At 32.4% G+C, this 11,931-nt stretch overlaps 1 pseudogene; it reads left to right on the top strand.

The window, feature by feature from the left end:
* The first annotated feature begins 528 nt into the window (after positions 1-528).
* On the top strand, positions 529-6,264 carry LOC103502913 (RNA-dependent RNA polymerase 1-like; annotated as a pseudogene).
* The last annotated feature ends 5,667 nt before the right edge of the window (positions 6,265-11,931 follow it).

The following is an 11,931-nucleotide window of genomic DNA, read 5'->3' as shown; positions in this document are numbered from 1 at the left end:
GGAAACAAATATATGTACCGCAAAGCTAGGGACCATGTGGTGATCTTTGTTATGCCCTAGTCATGTCTTTTATGAGCTTTTGCATTTGTTCCACTTTTGAAACTAATGCATTGTGATTTATTGTCTGATGTTTAATCCGTTGTATAGCTTCTTCAAGCACAGCCCATAACTGGAGTTCTACCGTGGACTGCGAACATGAGGTCGTGGCACTGCTCGTATTGGTCATCCTGCGAGCCTTAGGCTTTGGTCTCCAACGGGTCAAGGAAGCTATAGTTTTATTAAGAAAGTCTCTTAGTTGTTTAATTTTATCATACATTTTTGCTCCAACTTGATAACTTCAAGACTATGGGTAGAATTTTGATATAATGAGATTTTGAGTCGCATAAGTTTAATGTTTTTTAGTAACGGCATGATATGTTTTCTTTGAACGAAGCTAAAATATGTCGTTAGATATGAATTTTAACAAGCTAAGTATAAATAGAACTAAGCTTGCAACATTTCTATATTTTAATAATTCAGGATAAGCTTATGATCGCAGGTAATCCGTGCAAGTGAACATATGTTTCATAAAAACAAATTATGCTGTCTTCATATTGGTGTTGAAATAAGCAAGTCAACGTTCAATAGGAAAGAATTTGAGAATAGCTTAGATTGTTGGCCCATGTACGTTTTATGTTGTATATATTCTAACTATGAAATGTTTGTACTATTAGTTATTTGGTGCTCCATGGATTTATGAGAGAGATGAAACATCTTTTGGACACATTAATGAAGTCCCTTTCTTAAACTTTTCCACGAAAATTGACACCCAATGGTTTTGAGCAACTGATTTTACTCCATCATGCAGTATTGGACAATCAGCTGCTTTATGCTTGGAGATTCCCTACGACCGCCAGCTCCCTAATTTTCATGATAAATTTACTTACTTCAAAGAAATCAAGGGTAAAGTTACCGTGGTCAGTGGTTCTACTTATTCCTCCGATGTAAACTTGGTACTTGTAGTTACACCTCCTCGAACCGTTAACTTTTCGTATACAATTTTGTTTAAGATAAATTTGTTGGTATGACAAGGATGTCTTCCAGGCCCAGCTCTTGATATTAGTTTCTATCAGATGGTAGATTCTCAGATATACAATATTGCCTTCATAGATTATGCGTTAAAGAAACTTCTCCACTTGAAAGAATGTTGCTATAACCCTTCAAAATGGTTAGATGAGGAATACAGAAAGTACTTCAAGTTAAAGAATCCCCCCCTGCGCCCTAATCACCTATTTTGTCCTTGAATGAAGGGTTAGCCTATGTACACAGGGTTCAAGTGACACCTTGTAAAGTTTACTTTTGTGGTCCAGAAGTTAACATTTCAAATCGTTTATTACGTCATTATACTGACTACCTTGACAACTTTTTGTGTGCTTCATTTGTTCACGAGGAATTAGGTAAAATGTATTCAACTGAGTTGTCTCCACGTACATCTTCATCTTTGGAGGATCGAAAGATGAAAATCTTTAAACGGATTCTTTCAATTCTAAGAGATGGCATCACCATTGGTGATAAGAAGTTTGAGTTTCTAGCTTATTCATCTAGTCAATTACGGGAAAAAGAAGACGGCAACAGTCGTGTGGATGAGAAGGAGGAAGAAAACGCTGACAAATGGTGGTTGTCCGAGAAGGCGATACGAAAAGCGGGAGAGTTGCGTAGAGAGGAAGATGTTGTCGTGATGCTGCCAATGACGTGGCAGAAAGGGATAGAAAAGGAGGTTAGAGGAAAAGAAAACTGAACCCTAAAATTTGTTCAAATGGGCTGCAACTTATCTTAAATAATACAATGGAGGCCCAATAGGTGGAGTGACATTTGACAAAACAAATTGATTATAGGCCTAGCTCACTAGAGGAGAAGAGCTAAAAATAATGGAAAAAGAAAAAAAAAATACAAAGCTGATGGAGGATTTTTTTTTTAGGGGCAAATTAATGAAAATTATTGGTAATTAAAAAAAAGAAAGAAAGAAAGAAGAAAGTTGTAAACACACCTTGAAGACAAGGTGTTTTGAAGGACCAAGTAATGTTAGATACCTATATTAGTATAGAGCAAGGGTATAAAGGTAATTAGATATGTAGTAGTTAGAGGGTTATAAATAGGAAGTTGGGGAGAGAAGAGTGGGTATGAAGATTTTAGTGAAGTCAAGGGACTGCTATACTTATTGAGAGAGAGGGGAAGCAGAAGACCATATTGTAATTTCTCTTTAGATATCAATAAAAAAGAAATATTATATCAGCGTTCTATCAGAATGCTCTTGAACAGATCTAGATGGTGATATCTACTTCATCTGTTGGGACCCTAATTTGATTCCACCTCAACAAGTTGAACCAATGGATTATACCCTTGTACCTAGTTGAGTACTAGATCATGATGTCATAATGGAGGTATGGTTGACAAGTGAACTTTGAACTATTGTTATCAACAAGTATTTTAGAGGAAAAAGGTTGTTCTATAGTGTAAATGTTGTAATGCAGGAAGTTCAGGAGTATTTTGCAAATTATATGGTCAATGATAGTTTAGGAATCATTGCCAATGCTCATACAGCTTTTGCAGATAAAGAGCCAAAGAAAGCAATGAGCAATCCTTGTATACAGCTCGCAAAACTATTCTCAATTGCAGTTGACTTTCCGAAAACTGGCGTCCCTGCTTTAATCCTTGCTAATCTAAGAGTACAAGAATATCCTGATTTAATGGATAAAGCTGACAAAGTGACCTACCAGTCCGATAATGTACTGGGAAACTATTTAGAATGTTGGATAACATTGGTCCAAATGTTAAGAATATCAGGTCCTTCACCTATACGACGGAGAGGGCTCGGCAAGCTTATGACCCTGACATGGAAGTTAAAGGTTTCGAGGAGTACCTCGACAATGCACTTTATCACAAGAACAACTATGACATGAGGTTGGGAAATTTGATGCACTATCATAAGATCAAAATTGAGGTTGAATTGCTCAGTGGCGGTAGTTTGACGTCTTCATTATCTTTTACCAAGAAAAATGAAGCGAAATCGATTATCTTGGCTGTTAAGTCGCTGCAAAAGGAGGCGAGGGGCTGGTTCAATGAGAATGAAGACTTACATTATGGACATGATACTAACATGTATGCAAGAGCTTCAGCGTGGTATTTTGTTACATATCATCACACCTACTGGGGCTGGTTTGATGGCAGAAAAAATCATAACCATTTTCTTAGCTTTTCATGGTGTGTTTATGATAAACTCATCCGTATCAAGAACCGCAAAATTAATTCTAGAGCTCGCTATTGATAAAACGTCTAGAAAGTACACGGGACGCCATCCGATTAGGTCCATCGTGTTATGAGTTTTGAAGTCTGAGTACAAATCCTTCCTTTTTGTCCAAGTTTTCAACAATTTTAAGACTCCTTTTGTTTCTCCAAAGAATGTACAGTGACACACATTAAGTTGTGACCAACAATCAACCTTTGATATAAATACAGTGGCACAGATTTGGTTACCTTCTACTAGTTACTTTTATTCATCTACCCATTTGGCATTTTGTGAACCTTTTATCTAATATTTTGCTTCATTTAACTTTATGGATGGATGCACCAATGTTTGAAGTAAAACTGATTTTAACTTTATTTAATTCTTCTCTCCGACATTTTTTCGTTAAATTTTACAGGAATTGAGTATGGATCTATTGCACACCAAAACTTGATAGGCAGCCGCGAATCTATAAGTTTATTCAACTAGGGGTTACAATTTTATATATGTTTAGAAAATTTTCCCATCAACTTCTAAATTTGTGTTTGCATATAGTTTTTTTTTTTTTTTTTTTTTTTTTTTTTGAAAAAATGTCTAATATTTCTTGAATTTTAAATTTGGTAAATTATTGTTTTAAATAGCAAAAATGTCGAGAATATTTACAAATAGAGCAAAATTTTATCAAAGATAAACCGCGATAGACCCATATAGAAATCTGTTTATTGTCTATCACTAACATGACAGATGTCTATTTAAGTCTATTGTAGTCTATTATAAATATAAGATAAAATTTATTATATTTGTAAAAACATTAGCTCATTTTATCATATTTTTTAGAGGTTAATTTTCATAAGTATAACAAGAAAGATTTAGACAAAAGGCCTAATTTGACAATGAAATTTCACAAATATCCTAAAAATAAGATTTTTTTTTACTTAATTAGGAATTCACATATTTTAAGGACAATTTTATCTTTAACATTAATTATATAGATAATTCGAAATTAATAATTATTTTTTGTCTTATTTACATTATGTTTATCATTATTGTCTAAAATATAACTTCCTTAATTATGATTTTAATTAATGTAAAATCTTTATATAATTGATTTTAAATTATAACCAAATAATATATCATTGAATATAGAAACTTTTTTCAAAAATTATATTTCTTAATTATTCATCATATGCTTAATTTATCATCTCCGTCGTCCGCCATCTTCCATATCAACATTTGTCGGCTGCACATTATCAATTTCTCCACCAATTTCATTATATCCTCCGCCGGAAATCAATTGAATTTCTTAACTAATTCCATCCAATTTCGTTCTTTCGTTCGTTCGCCGGAAATCAAATTTGTTACATCTTTCGTCGGAAATCAATTAACTCTATTTTTTCACCAATTCCATCCGCCTTCACATACATCCGGTTAGTTGTCTTTCCCAATTCGTTATATTTTTCTATACTCCATTAAATCATAATATTCCTAGAACGTTTAACGTTATATTCCCGAAGATTTGTTTTAGACATATATCACTTCACATATATAATAATGCATATATTTTTACATAATGTCCCCAAGGAATATCAATTGTCTTTTATGTGAATTAGTTTATATATACCCTTTCATATATACAATAATTCATATAAGTTGAGATACGGTAGTTATTTGTCTTTTCTGATTTTGTAAATATATACCCCTTTATATTTACAATAATATACATAAGTTGACATACATTTATTGACGAATATGATCAATGACATATATTTCTAATATGTTTTGGCAGGATGGCCAAATGCAGTCTACTTTGATGATTTTTTCAATAAATTGAACAATTACATTAGTTTTAGTGTGTCTGAAATTACAGTTAATAAACATATGTGCTATAAAGAATTGTACACTAGCCTTAGATCCAAGTTAGGCAATATTATTGATATGAACAATATTGATATATACCTTTACCTAGGACCAATATTACCTTTGCCTAGGTCCTATAGAATGTGTTAAGAAGGATTTGGTTATAATGAATGATAATGAGTTTAAATGAGTTTACCATATAATAGCATCGAATGTTGAGCAACATATTGCCCTTATTATTCATTTTGTTGGCCCTTTATCTATTTGTTTGAGTACATCGTCATCGAGTTCTTTTCAAACTCAAATCTATGATGATGGGGGTCGTTTTATTTAAAACATAGATATGTCTAAGGTAGATTCCAACTTTGCACTGAAAATCCATGACATGTTTTCAACCAAATCTTTGTTCAAACAGTGCATACAAGTCATCGCTCTTAGAGACAATTTTTAATACGTTACTATGAAATCAAACAAGGAAGTTATGATTTTGCAATGCGTAATTGAATATTGCAAATGGTCTTTGCATGCTTCTTGTTGTATTCATGGGGCTAGGACATTATGGGTTCTTATTAGGTTTGATTCTGAACATACATGTTCTGTAGATGTTCCATTAACAGATCATAGACAGGTAACCTTTACTATTATCAAGGACCTAATTAAGAAAAAAATAGGTTTAGCTGGTTTTGAATTGTCAACTCCCAAAGATATATTTCATTACATTCGTGTTGAACATGGTTTAAGCATATTTTACCAAAAAGCATGGCGTGCACATAAGGCTGCGTTGGATGAGATTCAAGGATCTTCAGGGGACTCCTACAAGATGATATCCCAATTTTCTTACATATTGGAACTCAACAACCTAGGTATATTGGCAATATACATATTCATATATTTAATTAATCTTTCGTCATTATTTTCTTACCATTTATTCGTCATATATTTACATATTTTTTATGTTCATAGGTTTTGTTGTTGAATACAAAGTCGATGCTGATCATAGATTTCTTTACTTCTTCATGGCCTTATCTGCTTCCATTTCTGGTTGGCAACGTTGTCGTCCAGTCATTTCTATTGATGAAACAAGTCTAAAGAATAATTACGGTGGTGCTCTTTTATCTGCTCCAACACCTGATGCCAATGATTAGATATTTCCACTAGCTTTTTGTGTTGTGGATTCTGAGAATGATTTCTCATGGACATGGTTTTGAAACCAATTGAAGAGAATTATAGGTGACCGGAATGAGGTTGACATAGTATTTGATAGGCATAAAAGTATATGCAAAGCTATAGAGGTAGTATTTCCCAACGTTTTACATTGCATGTACCTTGTTCATTTACTTAGGAACCTAAAGTTGAAGTATAAGAGAATAGTTGATACCATATCTTATGCATGTGGGAAGACTTTTAATATTGTAGACTTCGAACATGAAATGCGTTTGTTGGAATCTTCTGTCCCTGGTATACGTGAGGAGCTTGAATCCATTGGTTTTGCTAACTGGTCTCGTTCGTACTCACCACATAGTAGATATAATGTCATGACCACTAATATATCTGAGAGTTTGAATTCTGCCATGTTGAAGGCTAGAGAGTTACCAATATATTCAATGCTTGAGGTTTTGCGAATGACGTTGCAAAGATGACTTTTTAAACGAATAAATGAAGCTAATTATCAAGTGACAGATTTTACCAAAACAATTGAAGGTATATTAAGGAACCAAATTGAACGTAGTCGATCAATGAAGGTATGCTCAATTTATATATACTTACGTATTCTTCATATACATCACCATATTTCATATATACATTATATAATTCTTTTATATATTTGCAATGTAGGTTAATCTGGTTAATAACATGAAATACCAGGTCATAGATGGAACCTCCCAATATGTGATTTACTTACCTACGAAGATTTGTAGTTGCAGGATGTGAGATATATTGAAAATACTTTGTGCGCATGCATGTGCTGTTTTCACCATGAAACATTTGTCAATTAAGTAATATGTTTCACCTCTTTACTTGAACATCACTTTGAGTTCAATATATAGAAGCATAATAAACCCCTTAGACGATCATCGACAATGGCAAATACCAAATGATATTATGTCCATTGTCATCCTCCTACCTAATGTAAAACGTGCAGTTGGTCGATCGAAGAAGATTAGAATTCCTTTAAAAAGGGAGTTCAAGAGACGAGTTAAGTGTGGCCATTGTGGACGTGTTGGTCATAACCGTAAGAGATGCAAGTTTTTCTTATTGAACTAGATTAATCGTGATTTATTATGTTTTATACTTATACTTTAATCTTTTATATTGTAATGTTGCTAAAATTTTAATTTCAATTATAAAGTTGTCCTCAAATTCGATCAAAATTTCATATTTCTAGAATTATGTTTACATTAGTTTTCTTAGTTATCTATTGTCATATACGTCATATTATTGAAAATATACACGACATCATTTTCCATTTTTTGAACCACATGATCTTTTTTCTATTTTAATATCTATCCAATTGTAATGTTTATTATACGTTATATACACAATATTATTACATATATAGGAAAAATTTTGATACAAAACATTCTAATTGTATTCTTTAATTATCCACTAATTTCCTTAATATTCCATATCTACCAATGATGTATACATTATTTTTCTTAGTTTTCTAGTTCAAACATTGCATTACAATATCATATACGTAATATTATTGCAAATATACTTAACATAAATATTTTATCACATTTTCCATTTCAATATACATCAAATTATAATGTATAATATCCTAATATACATCATATTATTGAATATATACCATGTTATATCCATTGTAACCTTCTCATCCCAGTCAACAAGTTTCTCATCAGATTCCTTTCATCTTCCATAACCTGATAAATGCTGCTACATCCCAAACATACATTTTATACATTACAGTCATGTTCTTTTAGATAAATAAAACATTCAATTTATAACATCCTTTGAACCAAGTACCTTTTTGTATTTGTTACCAAACACAATATACAATTTATAAAAGTTAACAAATTTTAAAGTTGTTCCTTCAAATCCAAATAACATTATCCAAATTAGAATCTTAAAAGTTGTTCCTTCATTTTTCTAGGTGTTAGCAAACACAATGTACTACAGGTCTTGGAAGAGCAATTTAAAAGTTGGTGCTTCAAATCCTTTACTATTCAACTCTATTTTTTCCTTCTTCGGCTTGATCAATCCAAATTTCATTAGGAAGAGAGATCTTAATATCCTAGAAGGTAAATTTCCTCTCCCCATGCTCCTCCTCACTACTTGTTGATAAGCAATATCTCTAACTCGAGCCTGTTATTCCAGTAAATAATTAGAAATGTACATTTTCAATATTACGACATACATATGATCAATATTTCAAATATACATACAGTAATTGTAGCACTCCTAACAGCTATAGATCTTTGAGCAGGTCTTTTTTTTCCATTTTTTTCCTTCTACATAAAGCACATTTAGCATAATTTATAATAATTTCAATTTACATATAAATTAAAAAATAATAACTATATTTACTAAATTACCTACCTTCATTTTTATTGCATCCTTTTCAATTTTGTCTACTTCATTAAGTAGAGCTGCGCTATATACTACATCATCAAGCAAATTATTTTGTCCTCCCTTATCATCTTCATAATTAGTATGTAATATATACAGTTATAAATTAAAATATATAACTATATATCTGTGTATTATACCTCTTGTCCTTCATTTTCTTTTTCATTGTTTTCATCCTGATCATCGTTAAAGTTAGTATGAAGCATATAGAGATATATATGTGTAATATACAGATCAATCCATAAATCATAATATAGAGATCAATAGAAAATCTACTTGCTGATCATTTTTTACTCCACTTTCATTTCCAAATTTTCCATCTTTGTTCTCTTTTATCCCTTCTTCCCCTTTCTTCACTATTATTTCTATCACCTTCACCTCCATCATTCTCATTATTCTCATCCCTTTGTATGGTTTCATTTGGTTTCTCTGTTTCTCTTTCCTTCTTTTTCAACATATTTTTCAGACCTTCAATATCCAGAATCAATTGTCCAATTTCATGTTAAATCTTGATTGTTGGCCATCATTAGTTCTTGAAATTTGAGGAAGTATTCAGAAAATCCTCATTGATTGCTCAGCTTGCCGTGAGCATTCTACTTTCTCAAATCTTTCATGAATTTCCTCCCTACTTTGTGTTTCATGGAACGTGCTTCATTTCACAAAATCATCCTTAGGAAACATGGCCTTGTACGTGGAACTGTTTCAAAAATGACATTCAGATATGAGTTTATACTATATGCATGTACATATATAATATTAACAGTAGGTATAAAATATACAGTTTCACATCAAACCTGTTCATGGTTGAATACTCTTTCTTTAAGTTTTTTCCGTTCTGGGTGGTTGTCAACTACCTAGTTCAACATGCATATCTTATTGTGATCATTCTTTGGGCACAAAATATTGAAGGATCAGTCAATAGTGGGATGCATTCATACACCCATACTAAAAGAGAGTAAGCAAATCCAAAGATTCTAACAGCTAGGGCAGAAGGGTTTTTTTATAGATTTTTTTTATAGAATCTATTAGCACATTATACCTTATCCTTCCCCATGGATACGCATCAAATTGTTTTTCATCATCCACTAATTTGATGTGTTCCAAATCAATAATGGTTGTGAATTCTTTTCCAAGAAGGAAATTCTCTAAGAAGTATATATTTGTAATTTTGATTTTATCTTTCTCCTTCAGTTTTTTAGAGTCATTAAATAAAAATGAGACCCTTGACCTCGACATAGGGTCTTCATTCTTGAAGTACTTGGACAAAAATTTTCCCTTCACCTTAGAAGTATTTACTGTTGGCAAGGGACTAAAATTCAGATTGATTAGTGCCTCAAACTCCCTAATGCCAAATTTGGCTATAGTTCCTTCGAAGTTAAACCACAACTCATCGTCATTTGTCAATGTACATTGACGTCTAATGATGTGGTATAGAAGTTGGCTCTGGAATTTTGAGAATTTTATGTCTAGAAAACTAGACAAAAACGTATTTCTAAAAACTTCTAATTTCCTAGTATTTAGTTTTCTTTTTATATTTCTAATCACATCTAGTTTTGCATAGATGTTTAATTTCTGCACCCCTGACCATTGACTCCTTTTCAAGATCAATGGTGCATCCTGCAAACATAATTTGTAGGAGAATATCATTTTATGTATACTTAATATATACAATAATTACATGACACTAAGTACATTTCAATAACTTAATGAGTACCTTATAATCATCCTCTACCTCAGCAGTTTTTCCTCCTTTTTTTCTCCTCAATCGATTGCTGAAAGAATATTAGTAATATATATTTTAAATTATAAGAACATTTGTCGGTGAAAAATAAGTACACTTTACTTATCACTTTTTATATATTTTATACACCTTTTTATTTGATTTCTTTCCTCCTTTCTTCACATTTTTTGTTCCTTGTTTTTCAACTCTTGTTTCTTACCACTTTTTTTTAGCTTCTTACTATTATCCTTCTTCTTTTCCCTTCCTTTGACAACTTTCTCTAACTTTCTCTTCTTAGATACCTACATTTCATATAAACAATAAAAATGTTATATTAATCTAACGTTAGTTTCTTATAAACAAATACAACTAAGGTTTACACACGTACATTTTCAGTTTCAGTGGCCTTCCCTTTCTCCTTCAACACACATTCGAACAATCTCCTTTTGGCAATTGGTAAATTGTCTTGCAGATAATAGAATACCATTAACGTATAATTTCAATTCATATAAAAAACAGAATATCATTTGTATAATAAACCATTTTCAATTCATACAGATCATAAATAAACCTCATCAGACTCCGATGAAAAGTTAAGTGGTACATCATATGATGTTTCTCTTTCATTCATCTACAAAAAAATATAATAAAAGCATAAGCAAATAACATATGAAATATATACATCAATGAATATAAAATATACTTACTGGTTTAAACTGTTTTCCTTTGTCGTGTGTTGGCATTTTTGCTTCCGGTGTTTCAAAGACCACATCTGATTTCACAAACTTATGATCTTGGTACTCTACAATTTGTGTACCTGTAGGTTCTCTTAACTCTTATTCATCATCTTTTAGATATATACACTACATAAATCGTGGCTTTCCCGACGCAGAGGAAGACGTCGACAAAAAAATCGTCGGGAATAGCTCGTTCTTCCGATGCCTAACGTTAGACGTCGGGTAAAAGTACCATTCCCAACACATAGAATAGTGCGTCGGAAATAAGGACCAATCTCGATGGTTAGAATAGTGCGTCGAGAAAGGCGTCGAGCAATGGATCATTCCCGATGCCGTAATGGTGCATCGGAAAAGCCTCGTCGAAATTTTCAACGAATTAATTACGGTGGACATGTATTCCCGAAGCTTTGCCTTATGCGTTGGGCACAACATCAAGAATTAAGAACCTTTTCCAACGCCGTAATGGTGCGTTGGGAAAGGTCCTTAATTTCCAACACCATAAGGAGATCTCCTGATGTTTTCGTGATGTGTTGGGAGATCCCCTTTAAATTCATTTCAGTTCTATGAATCATAGAACTGAAAGAACGAAAGAGGTAAGAAGAAAGGGAGAGACGACTGTCGTGTGCCCTACCGTTGAGCCCAGTCGTCGTTGTCGTCGCCGCCATCTACCGCCGTGTATTAAGATAAGTTTAAAATCTAAAATTTTTAGGTTTAGGGTTGATAGTTTAGGGTTTTTTTTTTTTTAAAAAAAATTGTTTTAGGTA

The sequence above is a fragment of the Cucumis melo genome, chromosome 10 (genome assembly GCF_025177605.1).
Source record: "Cucumis melo cultivar AY chromosome 10, USDA_Cmelo_AY_1.0, whole genome shotgun sequence".
NCBI classification, from domain to species: Eukaryota; Viridiplantae; Streptophyta; class Magnoliopsida; order Cucurbitales; family Cucurbitaceae; genus Cucumis; species Cucumis melo.
The sequence above is the reverse complement of the archived record's forward strand: the minus strand, read 5'-3'. Positions and strand labels throughout refer to the sequence as shown.